Source organism: Protobothrops mucrosquamatus, unplaced genomic scaffold, assembly GCF_001527695.2.
Source record: "Protobothrops mucrosquamatus isolate PMUCROS unplaced genomic scaffold, P.Mucros_1.0 scaffold5093, whole genome shotgun sequence".
Taxonomy (NCBI): Eukaryota; Metazoa; Chordata; class Lepidosauria; order Squamata; family Viperidae; genus Protobothrops; species Protobothrops mucrosquamatus.
The window spans coordinates 75286-88368 of record NW_015390968.1 but is presented as its reverse complement, the minus strand read 5'-3'; positions in this window follow the sequence as shown (position 1 = coordinate 88368).

Sequence of the window (13083 nt, the reverse complement as noted above, 5' to 3'; positions counted from 1 at the left end):
TCTTTTCCTGTTTATTTCCTACTGTGGGAAGTTACCCCCCAAAATATTTTTGGGAATATTAAAAGGCAGAATATTATATTTCCCCAAAGGATTTTAAAGGCAGAAACCAACACCCCCACAAGTCTTTCTGCCCCAAACAGAAACCAGGTCTACAGAAATGCAGATGTGATAATCTTGTCAGAAAGATTGGAGCCAGGAAGCTGGGATTAGAAAGATAAAGATCCCTAGAATCAACAATCCCTCACACCAAAAAATCCAACACTCATCAGCCATCAACCCCAGGGAAGCAGGATATGACCTTTGGGACATAATAGGATTAATCCACCACCATCAGAATACCAGAAAAGCACACTCAGACTCAGGTCAAAGTTCATGTCACAGGAACAACTCCAAACAAAAGCCCAAGAAGGTATAAAAACCCACCACTCCATACTACATGTGGTCAGCTTTCCCAGAGCCATACTTCTGCCTGGCTCTCCTCTTCAGTAAACTCCAACCTTCTTTCTAAAGCAGTCTCCATTTTGTTTATTCCTGGCTTGGACTAGACCCTGATTAAGATTTTTCTTTCAACACTACGTTACTTATACCTTTCAGATATTTTTAGTTTTATTGCTTCATTACTAATCCCATAATTTTTGTATATCGCCCGTTATGCATACTTCACACTGCAATTCAATACGCATCGCTATTTCATTGTAGGTTTTCATGTCTGACTTAGAACTTGGTGTTCGTTCTGTACTTTTGCTAGAGCAAGAAAAGGAGGCGGGAGGAATATGGGCGGAACCTCGTGGCGGAATTACCCAATCAGAAAAAGACTGCGCGCTAGATAGACTACTTTGTATTAGTCACTGTCTGAGAAGGAGAAAGGGTCTGTCTTACGTCTGTAGCACGGGAGGGAGGTTTGGAAAAAGTGGAAGGTTTCTTGATGCGGCCCTAGAGGGTTGTGTTTGTTTCTATGAGCTGCTTGTGAGGGAAGGAGAAGGTTGAGGTGGTAGGACTTGGACGCGACAATGGCGGCACTAGCGGTCTCCTTTCGGAGGTGGTTACAGGCCTTCCTTGCAAGTTTTCGCTGTTCGGCTACTTCGACAATGACAACTGTAGTCGGGTTGCTTCTTTTCCTTCTGCCTGAAGCAGCAACGGGTGAGTCGCATATAATATTTACAACACACTAGGCTGTAGCAACTGGGCCCGTCCAGTCTGTTACCCTTTGAGGAACATGGCGCTTCTGCAGCCGTTCAGGACTAAGAACGCTGGGGAATAGAGTGTTACGAGATGATTGAAAGAGCCTGCGGCTTTCATGAACAAGGAGGCGCAACAGCAGCGGATTGGACAATGGCTGCTCAAACCAATTTAGCGCGACTTCCTTTAACCATAATTGCAGCGGGTGGAGTAATATAGTCGGAGGACTTACTCGCTCTATCATAGAGGTTAATTCCAATTTCTGCCCGAAGCAGGCAAGCAAACAAAAGGCTACCCATAGACCGTCTCTGTTTCCTTTGAAAATGAGTCCCATAAAAATTAAAACTAGAGTACTTCCCTTTTTTAGAGCATGAATGTAATGCGCAATGTATCATATCAGTGTTTTGTGTTTGTGCATTTCAACGTGGAACATTGCCGTTCGTAGAAACTACATATTCATCTATAATGAATTCTGTGCATGAAAGGGGAGCCCCGAATTCCTCCCTGTATCTTCCCCTTCTCTCAGTCTTACAGTATAGAGCAGATGGTATTAATATAGATGTATACCTCGTATAGAGGTATTCTAGTTCAACCTGCTGCTCAAGCAGGAGACCCTATACCAGGGGTCCCCAGCCTGTGGGCCATAGACCACAAGTAGGCTGTGAGAGGTTTGCAACCGGGCCGCGGAAATGGCCGGTGCGCACGCACATCCTCACTTGCACGAGCAACGGGAAAGCACATGTGTGCATGCTCCATTTGCGTGAGTGGCAGGCGCGCAAATGGAGCTGCGCTCAGACGCATTTGCTGGCCACTCAAGCAAAACCAACCCCTTCCCCCCTCCGCATGTCCACAAAGCCAGAAAACTTCAGAAACTTTGCCCTATACCAGGGGTAGGCAACCTTGGCTCTTTTATGACTCGTGGACTTCAACTCCCAGAATTCCTGAGCCAGCATGGCTGGCTCAGGAATTCTGGGAGTTGAAGTCCACGAGTCATAAAAGAGCCAAGGTTGCCTACCCCTGCCCTATACCATTTCAGACAAATGGCTGTCCAATCTCTTTTTAAAAGCCTCCAGTGACGGAGCACCCACAACTTCTGAAGGCAAGCCGTTCCACTGATTTATTCTCACTGTCAGGAAGTTTCTCCATAGTTCTAGGTTGCTTCTGTCCTTGGTTAGTTTCCAACCATTGCTTAATAATAATAATAATAATAATAATAATAATAATAATAATAATAATAATAATAATAATAATAATAATAATAATAATGTTGGAAGGGACCTTGGAGGTCATCAAGTCCAACCCCCTGCTCAGGCAGGAAACCCTATACCATTTCGGACAAATGGCTGTCCAGTCTCTTCTTAAAAACTTCCAGTGTTGGAGCATTCACAGCTTCTGGAGGCAGGTTGTTCCATTGGTTAATTGTTCTGTCAGGAAGTTTCTCCTTAGTTTTAGGTTGCTTCTCTCTCTGGTTAGTTTCCATCCGTTGCTTCTTGTCCTGCCCTCAGGCGCTTTGGAAAATAGCTTGACTCCCTCTTCTTTGTGGCAGCCCCTGAGATATTGGAACACTGCTATCATGTCCCCCCTCGTCCTTCTCTTCATTAAACTAGACATACCCAATTCCAGCAACCGTTCCTTATATGTTTTAGCCTCCAGTCCCCTAATCATCTTTGTTGCTCTTCTCTGTACTCTTTCTAGAGTCTCAACATCTTTTTTACATCGTGGTGACCAAAACTGGATGCAGTATTCCAAGTGTGGCATTACCAAGGCATTATAAAGTGGTATTAACAGTTCACGTGATCTTGATTCTATCCCTCTGTTAATGCAGCCTAGCACTGTGTTGGCTTTTTTGGCAGCTGCAGCACACGGCTGGCTCATATTTAAATGATTGTCCACTAGGACTCTGAGATCCCTCTCACAGTTACTACTATTGAGCAAGGTACCCCCTATACTATACCTGTACGTTTGGTTTTTCTTGCCTAAATGTAGAACCTTACTTTTTTCAGCATTGAATTTCATTTTGTTAGATAGCGCCCAGTGTTCAAGTCTGTCCAGGTCCTCCTGTATCCTAAGCCTGTCTTCTGGAGTGTTGGCTATTCCTGCCAGCTTGGTGTCGTCTGCAAATTTGATGAGTTCCCCATCTATCCCCTCGTCCAAATCGTTGACGAAGATGTTGAAGAGCACTGGGCCCAGAACAGAGCCCTGGGGCACCCCACTACAAACTTCCCTCCATGTAGATGCGGTTCCATTGAGGACCACACGCTGAGTACGGCTGGTCACCCAGCTACGAATCCATCTGGTGGTGATGCTGTCTAACCCACATTTTTCTATCTTGTCTTGCCTTCTGGTGCTTTGGAAAATAGGATGACCCCCTCTTCTTTGTGGCACCCCCTCAAATATTGGAACGCTGCTAACATGTCACCCCAGTCCTTTTCACTAAACAAGACATACCCAATTCCTACAACTGTTCTTAATATGTTTTAGCCTCTAGCCCTGTAATGATCTTCGTTGCTTTTCTCTGTACTATTTCCAGAGTCTCAACATCTTTTTTTATATTGTGACCAAAACTGGATGCAGTATTCCAAAGGTCTTACCAAGGCCTTATAAAGCAGTACTAATACTTCACGTGATCTTGATTCTATCCCTCTGTTAATGCAGTCTAGGATTGCATTGGCTTTTTTGGTGGCTGTAGCATGCTGCTGGCTCATATTTGAGTGATTGTCCACTAGGGACTCCAAGATCCCTCTTGCAGTTACTGCTGTTGAGCCAAGTTGCACCTAATCTGTGCCTGTACGTTTGGTTTTTCTTGCCTAAGTGTAAAACCTTACTTTTCTCTACACTGATTTTCATTTGGTTAGATATGCCCCCGTGTTCAAGCCTGTCAAGATCTTTTTGGATCTTGAGCTTGTCTTCTGGGGTATTGGCTATTCCTGCCAGCTTGGTGTTGTCTATTCCCTTATCTAAATAGTTTATGAAGATATTGAAGAGTACTGGGTCTAAGACAGAACCTTGGGGTACCCCACTGCTTACTTCCCTCCATGTAGATGTAGTTCCATTAAGGACTACATGTTGAGTGCAGTTTGTCAGCCAGTTACGAATCCATCTGGTGATGATGCTGTCTATCCCACATTTTTCTAGCTTACCAAGAAGTAGATTGTGGTCTACTACTTTGTCAAATGCCTTACTGAAATCCAAGTATACTATGTCCACAGCATTTCGCTGTCTGTCTGATAGCTCACTAAATAAAATACCTAGGTTTGCACCTTGCAGGAAATAACTATGTTAAATTATGGCATGAGATTAAAAGAGATCTTTATCAAGATGAATATATTGTCCAAGATAAACTATTTTAAATGGCATCAATTTTTAAGCCAAATGCATAGGTACAAAATAGGTGGTACCTGGCTCAAAAGTAGTAACTGTGGGAAAGATCTAGGTGTCCTAGTGAACCACCACTTAATTATGAGCTAACAATGTGCTGCAGCTGCCAAAAAAACCCAATGCAGTCCTGGGCTGCATCAACAGAGGGATAACATGAAGATCACGAGAAGTGATAATGCTACTTTATACTGCACTAGTGAGGCCACACATGGAATACTGTGTAGAGTTCTGGTCACCACAATACAAAAAAGACACCGAGACCCTTGAAAGTGTGCAGAGAAGGTTAACAAAGATGATAAAGGGTTTGGAGGCTAAATCATATGATCAGGGCGCACATGATAACTGTCTTCCAGTACTTCAGGGGCTATCACAGAGAAGAGGGGGCTGACTTATTCTCCAAAGCACCAGAGGGCAGTACAAGAAGTAATAGATGGAAGCTTAACAAACAGAGATCCAACCTAGAAGTGAGAAGTTTTCTGACAGTGAAAACAATCAATGCAACAGCTTGCTTTCTGGTGTTGTGGGTGCTCCATAACTGGAGGTTTTCAAAAATAGACTGAACAACCATTTGATTGGGATGGTATAAGGCAGTGATGGCGAACCTTTTAGAGACCGAGTGCCCAAACTGCAACCCAAACCCCACTTATTTATCATGCCGGATGGGCGTGGCCCACTGGGTGGGTGTGGCTGGCACGGACGTGGCCTACTGGGTGGGCGTGGCCAGCTTGACGTCACTCGCATCAGGGGCACTTGTGCGGAGCTGGGCAGGACTGGGGCGGATCTGAGGGTCTCCGGCAGAGGGGGGATGGGACCAGGGTGAGCACCGGGTTATGGTCCACTGGAGGAGCCTCACTGATATTAAAGGGGGTGGGGGAAGACATGATATTAAAGGGGGTGGGGNAAAGGGGGTGGGGGAAAGAGATGATATTAAAGGGGGTGGGGGAAGACATATTAAAGGGGGTGGGGGAAGAGATAATATTGAAGCGGGTGGGGGAAGTTGTGTGTGTGAGACAGAGAGAGAGATCCCCTTTTTGTAAGTTTCCTTACTCTGTAACGCTTTCCTTTCCCCACACTTTTGCTTCCCTGCTGGCTCAATCTCTCTTTCTCTCTGCCGATCTGGGCGGCAGAAGCGTTTTCGAAGCCTCTGGAGCTCACATCCATGGCCGTGGGGCGATTTTACGGTGCTCTAGCGGCCTGATCCGGGCGTAGGAGGCCTGGAAAATGCTTCTGCCGCCCAGATCTAGGGCTGCAGAGCGATTTCGCTCTCTCCCCCACGGCCGATCTGGGCAGCAGAAGCGTTTTCCAAGCCTCTGGAGCTCGCATCCATGGCCGTGGGGTGATTTTACGGCACTCCAGCGGCCCGATCTGGGCGCCGGAGGCCTAGAAAATGCAGCGGGTGGGGGGGGAACGGCGGCAGCGCGATCTGTGCAGTGGGTGGGGGGAACGGTGGGGGCAGCGCGATTCGCACAGCGGGTGGGGGGCGGTAACACGCGATCCACGCGGCGGGGGGATCGGCAGCGGTGGCAGGGCGATCCGCGCGGCTGTTGGGGGGAAAGGCAGCGGCAGCAGGGTGATCCATGCGGCAGGTGGGGGATATCGTGCCCCCCTCATGGCCGATCCAGGTGACAGAGGCCTTTTCCAGGCCACTGGAGCCCGGATCGGGACGCTGGGGCGCCACAAAAATCGCTCCGGAGGCTTACCTGGACTCGTGCTGGCAGCTGCCTCCACCATCCAGCCCGGATCTGCCCAGCTCTTGCAGTTGCTCCCTGGCTCTCAGTGCAGAGAGAAAGAGAGTCGAGAGCGCAGGCGCATGTGGAGAGGTGGAAGGGAGCAGTCTGGCCCCACCTCCCTCCAGGGCGATGGCACGTGTGCCCACAGGGACGGTTCTGCGTGCCGCCTGTGGCACGTGTGCCATAGGTTCGCCACCACAGAGCTAGGTGGTCCACTGTTTCTTTAGCTTCTTTCAAGAGATGGCATTTGCTGTCTGTTGCTGTCTTCTCAATTCTGGCTTTGTATATATTTGTTATTAAGGCTTGGTCTTGTGCAGCCAGAATTAGTCCCTCTGTCTCTTTGTTCAACTTTCCTGCTCTAAACCATTGCCAGGTCTTGTTATTATCTGCTTTGCTGGCTTTATTTTTAATGTACTGGCCATGTAAGGCTTTGCCTTGCCATGTCATTTTATATTCTTTATTTGATCTTTCCTATAAGCCAGTTTGGTCTTTTTGGTATTCAGCAAGTCTTCATGGTGTACTAGCCTCAGTGTATCTTCTTCACTGTCCTTCAGATATTCTTCCAATGCCTTTTTTTCCTTTTTCAACTGTCTGGTGTAGTTGCAACATTCCACACTCACCTATGCTTCTTGGTAAATAGAATCAGTCAAGGTTGCTGTGTGTATCAAGGGCATGATTCATTGATATTTTTCTGGTCTTTCTATCCAAGGCTTCTACTTCAGGAGGAGTCGAGTCCACTATTCCAACTATATATCTAATGACTGTAATTGCCCAGGTGTTAATTGCCTTGATGGTATTTCTGCCACTGAGTTCTTTTTATTTTTGCTGTTTTCTACACTTTCTATTTTTCTTCTTCTTTTATTTAATTTTTTATTTTCTGTTCAAAATGTTAAAATACAGTATAAACTCCAAACAAGGAAAACAAAAAAGGTACAAAAACTAAGCAAAACTAAACAAGACACACACAAAAAATAGATGTGCATAAAAAGAAGAAAACAAGCATACACATAGATTGTCCCCTCTAGTTGAATACTGATAAATATATTTCAAGAATAAAAGATCCCCCCCTTGTGAAACAGGCCCACAGTTTATGAAGTTCTACAACTCTATTTACCCAACCCATTTGACCTGACATCTATCTAATTATATATAAAAAAGCATAGTTAACAGGTAAAGTCAACAACAAAGTTAAACTTCAAAGCCCTCTGTTAACAATTTATTGTTGTATTTCTAATCTACCATGAACCACCACAGTCATTGCCTCTGGTCTGTCCAGGAGCAAATATCCTCAATTGATTATTAATAAGACTTTTCCTTAAAATTTTAACCGAGATCTTTCCCAACAATTGGGTCTCATTTCCCAAAATCATAAGTCTCTGTTGTAGATATTTCTGCAGCATTTGTTGTTCAAAAACATCTCCAACAGGTTGAAACATGTCTCTTCACAATTGTTTTCCAGTTAGCTGTAATAAGTCCATTCCCCAATCTCCATCAATCTTAAAAAACTCCAGTTCATCACTCATCAGTTCTATCAACTCTGAGTCTTTAGAATCCATGCCCCTTTCAGCTTTCTCCCACAAGCCTGCAGTTTTCAGACCAGACTCCTCCTCCTTCAAATCTGCCACCAACAAATTAGATTCCAATGCATCCAATTGTAAGTCTGGTTTAGGTGCTGTTACTTGTATCTGAGTATCATCTTTGGGTTGATTTAAAATCGTTATTTTATCAAACTTTTTATCTAGATTTTCAATTTGAACTTGTAGGTTGAAAAGCATTTTTTTCCAAAGGCTTCCCAAAGGGCTTTTTCCTTAAGTTGATGCATTGTTTCCATTTTTAAAATCTATTTTTATTTTATTCAAAAAAGTTAAAATACAAAACACTAGATTTTGTTTTAAAAAACAAAGGAAAAAAAGAACATTTAAAAGAAAATAGTGTATTAAAAAAAGACTAACACATATACACATATTGTCCTCCCTAGCTGAATTCTGATTAATATATTACAACAATATTAGTTTCCCACCCCTTGCGAAACATGCCCAGAAAATTTTTAACTACTAAATGGCTAATTCTATTTACAAGTTGTTAACCTGTCATCTATATACTATATTAATAACAAAATAGTTAACAGGAAGAACAGTGTTAATGAAAAAAAGACAAGATTAAAATTCCAAAGCCCTCTGTTAACAAACTGTTATTATAATCAACTTGTAGAAAATTTACCACAGCTTCTTAACTATCCCAGATCATTCCAAAAATTAACCCTGATTGATCCTGGATCAAATATCCACATTTGTTTCTTAATACCATCTCTTTATCAATTGTTGTTTGATTAAATACAATAAGTCCAATCTTCAAAGCCAGTCTTATCTTCCCAAAAAGTCCAGATGAAATTGTTTCCCAGTTAAGTGTGATAAATCCATTTTCCAATCTCCTTCAATCCACTTAAAAAAGACCAATTTAGCACTTATCCACCCAGACAGTTTTCTGCTGTTATATAAAAATGCAGATTTGAACTTTAGGGAGGCGTATAGAGTCGACTCTATTATTTCTAGGTCTGGGTCCATGTTTCTTCCTGACGAATCTACTGCTTTGAAATCACATTCATTTTGTGGGTTTGAGTTATTTACAGTCACTTGCCTCTGAATGTTTTCCACGATCTTTGAGTTCATCAAACTTTTTAAAAAAGCTTTCAGCTAAGAACTGCATGTTGCCAAGCAGTCTTCTTGAATGTCAGCCTCCTTCTAATCTGATACGTTGTTGCTCAGTGTGATAGATAAGAAAGTCCTTCCAAGCAGAACAAGAAACAGACAAAAGAGTAGGAAAGATATTTTCTTGATATTTCAATCCAGAATTAAAAAGGATAATTTTTTGCAAACTGATAAAATACAAAATCCCTGTAGTAAATGTCCAATAAAAATCTAAATCAAATATAAACACTTTCACTATTGAGAGACACAGCCATGCTTCCTTAAGGAAGGACAGAAGTTAATGCAAACAACCAATTAGATCAAAGGAGAAAAGCAAAAAGAACAGATAAAAACCAGCAAGGGGTTGAAATAAATCGGCATTCAGCCAGCCAGTTAACTTTTAAAGATAGAAAACAAGACAAAACAAAAGCTTCGAAAGTGCCATTAAAATCCAGGCTTGCTTACAAGAACAGTCTGCTGATAGGAAAAGGTGGAAAAAAGACCAATGACTTTCCGGCTGCTCCCAGAGGGAACTGCCATCTTTAAGATTCCCCCTCCCGGGTGGGTCCACAACCATCCAAAAGCTGTCTTGGGTCATTCCTAAATGCCCCCATTCAGATCCAGGGAGCAAAACTGCCAAAGAGGCAGCTCTGGCAGCAAAAACAGCAGATCGTGGGCAGTAGAGAAAATTCTTCCTAGCCTCATTGTTTGCATTTTTGATGTAGTCCAAGACTCTCCTGTAACTGAGCTGTTACAACCAAGAATAAACAGTTCCTCTCAAGGACAGGGGAATTAGATGTACCATAACAAAATAACTGCAGAGAACATTGAGATAATATTTCCCACAATAAAAATGAATGGGAAAAAAAGGAAATTTCCATCAAAGGTTAAAAAACATAAGACCAGAGCTTTTAAAAATTAATAGAATGCAAGATCCCTGTAGTGAAAATCCGATGTAAATGTAAATCAAATCAGATCACTTTCACTACCCAGGAAATTGTTGTCGACTTCCATATGGAGAAAGCGAAAGTGATTCGCAACAGCAAAATAAAGCAGTAAAAAATGCAAAAAAATTACATTAAAATCCAGCAAGGGGTTAGAATAAATCAGCATTCAACCAGTCAATTGACATTTAAAGATAAGAATCAAAATGAGGAAAGAATTTTGTTAAGTCTGTATTGCAGTGTGGTGTTGCAGTCTGTTGCTTATATGTGCGAGTGTTCCAGTTTTAGTGGTACAAATAACAAGGACAATTCACATTCCAAGGTTCATGAGTTTTAGCTTTGGTCTGTGGGTGACAGGAAGTTATTGCAAACTGTCTGTGCAAGAATTATGATCCTGAATATGTGTCTACTGTATATCACATGTATTTAATGTTTGGAAATATTTTTGTTATGTAGTTTGTATTGTGTTAATACCACCAAATGTCAGTGCTAGACTAACAATCAAGCCCAGTGGAGGTTTGTAAAATATCCATTGTTAATTGTTAGCTATCAAACTGTATCATATGCTAGTTTCTGAAGCAATTTATTATATATCCTAATAGTACAAATAGTCCTCAGTTAATGACCACTCATTCAGCAACTGTTTGAAGTTGTTATTGCATTGAACAAGTAATACTTACAACTGGTCCTTGAAATTCCAGCTATCCAGCACCCCCATGGTCATGTGATTGTGATCCAGGGGTGTCAGCCTTATGAGGCAGACCAGACAGGAAACATGACCAGATGAGCTAATTCTACTTTACTGTAAAGCTACATTAACAGAATCTTACAAGTCTAAAAGTATATCTCTCCTGCCTTCTCCTTTATAACCCAAGAAACTAGGAAGGGTCTCTTCTGAGGCTCTTGCCCCACCCACTTTCCAGCTGTGGCCTCAGTTGCCTTTTATCTGATCATTCCCTTAGTTGCATTTCTTTGCCCTGTCTCCCAAGGTCATTCATATAAACCATTGCAGGAAGCTTAGCAACTGGCTTGCACTTAATGAAGTTTGCAGTGTCCCATTGTCATGGTTATCTGTGACCTTCCCTGCTGACTTCCCACAAGCCAAGTCAATGGGGAAGCCAGCAGGGAAGGTTTCTCCCAAGGAGCCCCACTATGGAGATTTCTGCACACAAGGATCTCTTCATGCTGTAGTGGCTGCTTGCACTGCAGCACCCCCTCCCTGCACACACCCACTTGCACTGCACATCCCCTCCACACACACCCTGCCTGGCTTCACTGTGTAGCACCCACCCACTGTCCTGCTTTTGAGCCGCCTAGGACTTGTGACTTCCTGCTGACTTCCCCATTGACTTGACTTTGGGAAACTGGCAAGAAGTCACAAGTCATAGTCATGTGAGATCCTCATTTAATGATGGCAATGGAGACTGCCAGGATTGCCGTGACTAAGCAATGCAGTCACGTGGCATTGCACTTTATGACCACATCACTTAGGGATGGAAATTCCAGACCCTATTACCATTGTTAAGCAAGGACTACCTATAAGAACAATTCAGCAGTCAGGTGGGAGGGTGAGTTAGTGTCATAGATGCTTTAATCTCGATTCCTGCCCAAAGCAGCGGATTGGACCTGATAGCCTAGATTTAAAATTAAGCTTGTTGTAACTGCGGAGCCCTTTGTGGCTTGGTGCCAGGTTATCTGAAAGACTGCATCACCCTACTGAAATTGATCTGACCATTGTGTCTGTGTTGGAGAAACATCTAATCATTCCCCATTTCTGTGAAATCAAAGGGGAACAAAGCTCATGCAGTTTTGGTGGTGATACTAGTCCTGTGGAATTGTGGCTAAATCAGCTCTTAACCTGGCCACATTAAAAAAAAAAAACTGTTCCAGAGAACATTTGGGTTATAATGTGTAAGGAATTAATGTATTTTTTATTTTTTTCCTTTTTGTCTTTTTATTATATTTGTAAGCCACTGAGAGTCAGTTCAGTTGTGGTGGGATAGCAACCAAATAAATAAATGCTCCCCTCCAGTCCTCCCTTCAGCTGTCCTTGAATACAGAAAGATCGCCTACCTGGAGAGACAATGCCCCTGTGACTCTGGACACATAGAAACAACAAAGCATACGCTTCTTCAGTACCTATACTACAGAGACACTTGTACTAGTTTTATCTCACTATTATTGCATAAATACTCAGGGTGCACTGGACAATTTTACAAGTCCCTACTGCTTTCAGATACCAACCCTGCTACAACATAAAATGTTACCAGGTTCTGCAAAGTAGCACTTAAAATCTGTCAGAAGATGATCTGTGCTATAAACCAGTTTTAAGGAGTACCTACTTCGTCATTCTAGAGTGCTCTGTATTGTGATATATCTAATTTGCCATGTTCTACTATACCCATCTACTGCTCCTACCCTCCTTTTAGACTTTTTCAGATTTTTATTTTTATATTTATTAGATTTTTGTATGTATATATTTTATTTTGATCTATTTTTATGCTTTTAATCTTTTGTACCCTACCTTCCTTGTGCTGGTCTTTGACTGTAACAAAGATTTGATTTGTGATTTAAAGTGAGAGAAAATGGCTGCGGACTTGCCGTTTCTCTGGAATACTTTCGTTTGTTTTTTCTTTACTTTCACTTTTTTTTTGGCTACTGACTGGAAAGAGATACATTGTTACTTCTCCGGCTCTGGAAAGTTTTAGCTGCAATGAATTTGTGGTGTATACTGGCTGGTGATATTAATACTGCTATCCTTTTGGATTAATGAAGTATATTTAAAGAAATTTGGAAGTTTTAAAATGGCTGCAGATCCGAGGGAAAAAAAAAAAGAGTGAGAAAGAAATTTTTCTTTTTGGTTGCTGAGTGGAACTTACTGAAAATGTCTTTATCTTTCATTATGAATGACCTACAGAATGTTTTGATGCAAGCAGTCAAGCAATATAGTGTGGAAGTTAAAGATCTATGTCTTAAGAGATTGGAAGAATCATATGGAACTGTGGTATCTGCTCTCCAGAAGTTTATAGTTCCAGATTACATTGAGCAACGGGTGGATAAAGTATGTGAAGAGGTTGAAGAAGATGTCATGGAAATATCCCAAAATGATATGCCATATTATGGAGATTTGGAAAGTGAAAAGTTTGAAAAGCTGGGAAAAGAAGC